At 38.7% G+C, this 2,321-nt stretch overlaps 1 protein-coding gene across 3 annotated transcripts in view; it reads left to right on the forward strand.

The window, feature by feature from the left end:
• Positions 1–1,840: 1,840 nt before the first annotated feature.
• Positions 1,841–2,321, forward strand: part of zbtb5 (zinc finger and BTB domain containing 5) — a 16,542-nt gene continuing 16,061 nt past the window's right edge. Inside the window, exons 1-2 of one of the 3 annotated variants that reach the window (XM_008412261.2) lie at positions 1,841–2,013; positions 2,092–2,319. The gene's annotated coding sequence lies outside the window, so the exon portion shown is untranslated. The remainder of the gene's footprint in view (positions 2,014–2,091; positions 2,320–2,321) is intronic. The other 2 variants (XM_008412254.2, XM_008412269.2) reach the window with 2 other exon arrangements.

The raw sequence follows: 2,321 nt of genomic DNA on the forward strand, positions 1-2,321 counted from the left end.
TAAAGAGAAAAGTATTCAGGATTTCAAGACTAAATAAAAACTTTCTGCTCAGTCCAGTGAAGGAGAAATGGAGGAAAAACATTGTCATCCCTTATGTGGCTGAAGAATATTTTCTTTGTGCAATATTGCAGTGCTTTTAAATCCAATTCTCAAACTGAAACTGGTTCATACCAAGAATAAAACACCCAAACAGGCTCAGTGGTATATGTAGTAAAGGTCAGCCAGGAACGTTTAAACCTGGACACTGTCGAACATAAACAGTAGCTACACCAATGGATGGTGCAACACAAAAGAGCAAGCTCATCGAGTTTGATCCATTTAATATTAAATACATCATGTTTATCATGTTTAATTATCTATGATGATTTTAAAAAATATTGTTACAGAAGATGACTCTTTTATTGACTTAAATATTTTAGGTTAAAATACTCATCTAATATTTAGATTAACATTTTCTAATAGCCTAAAATATTTGTAATRATATTTTAGGTTATTGTTAACCTAAAATATTATTACAAATATTTTAGGTTAATAATATTTTATTATATTAGGTTAATAATATTGGGCTGCACCGTGGCGCAGTTGGTAGAGCTGTTGCCTTGCAGCAAGAAGGTTCTCGGTTTGATTCCCGGCCCCGGTCTTTCTGCATGGAGTTTGCATGTTCCCTTTGCAAACTCCATGCAAAGGAGTTTGCATGGAGTTTGCAAACTCCTTTGCATGGAAACCGGAAACCACAGGAAACCGGAGTACCCGGTTTCCTGTGGGAGGAAACCGGGTACTCCGGTTTCCTCCCACAGTCCAAAACATGACTATTAGGTTAATTGGTCTGTCTAAATTGTCCCTAGGAGTGAGTGTGTGTGTGTGTGTGCATGGTTGTGTGTCCTGTGTGTCTCTGTGTTGCCCTGTGACTGACTGGCGACCTGTCCAGGGTGACCCCGCCTCTCGCCCGGAATGTGAGCTGGAGATAGGCACCAGCAACCAACCCCACCAAGGGACAAGGGTGTAAAGAAAATGGATGGAGGTTAATAATATATTTTACCTTAAATATATTATTTTATGTTAATATATATTTAACCTWGAAAAAACAATGATAGATAGATAGATAGAYAGAYAGACAGACAGACAGACAGACAGACAGACWGACWGACWGACWGACWGACTGACTGACTGACTGACTGACTTGGTGCCATGATCCTTTGGCTGTATATTTGGAGGGGTCAGCGATCAGAGTAAGCTACCGACCTGGACATTATCCAGCCTCATATCTCTCTTAGGCCTTGAGAGGAGGGCTGTCGCTGGCTTCACAGTTTTCAGCACTGTGATCAACAAATTTAGAGAAAACCATTGTTCTCTGGTGAGTTTATGTTAACTCAGACTAAGTTAACATTAACTTAATTCTACACTTTAAATTTAATATTGGAAAGGATAAAAGAGACTACAGACTCAACATGTTTCAGGTTTATATGTGTTTGAATAAGGAAATGACTTATAACTTCTTAAAATGTTGGGTAATTGTCATAATTTGGTGTTGGTGGTCAGGAAGATGCAGATGGAGCCCAGGGTGTAGATGAATGAAGATGAATATTTAATAATGAGAAGCTCACGACAGTCCAGGAACTGGCAGTAAATAATACATTTTCTTTATTTATTTTATTGAATTAATTTATATTTATACTGAAATCTTCTTTGTGAGGTGTTTTAAGAGTTTATTTTAAGTACCTCATTTTAAATTTGAGCATATGTTCAAATTAAAAAAAAAAGAACGACTTCTGATTCTATTGAAAAAATAGAAAATTCTAAATAAATTCAAACTTAATTTGTTATAGTTTGAATTTATTGTGTTAGCGTATCATTATTAGTCCAACATTTAAATGAAGATTATAACCAACAGGTTCAGAACAGAACCTTTTTGTGTTGGTTTGACATCAGCGACACTTTGTGGTAAAACTGTGAAGGTGCAGCACTGCGCCTTGGCGAGGTCGGAGGCTCGGAAGTGAAGCACAGCGCCATCTTGTGAGTCTGGCTGGTAAAACCGTCTGAGTAACGAGTAAATTGTTAGAACTCATTGTACACGCATCCTTCCGCCAACAGAGCGAATGGCTATTATGATGAAGACCATGGCCTCCGGCGAGTGAAACAATATGTCTCCCTCAGTTTGAAGCCAACGGTCAACGTGACACCGCTCAGCCAAACCAGCCGGATGCAGAGTAAGAATCTGGTAGGAAGTGGACCACCGCAAGGGAAGCGTGTTGTTGCACGCAGCAGTGAAAATGTTAGCTGGCGATAGATAAAATTGAGGGGACATTTTGTTTGGGAAAGGT

Source organism: Poecilia reticulata, linkage group LG1 (genome assembly GCF_000633615.1).
Source record: "Poecilia reticulata strain Guanapo linkage group LG1, Guppy_female_1.0+MT, whole genome shotgun sequence".
Taxonomy (NCBI): domain Eukaryota; kingdom Metazoa; phylum Chordata; class Actinopteri; order Cyprinodontiformes; family Poeciliidae; genus Poecilia; species Poecilia reticulata.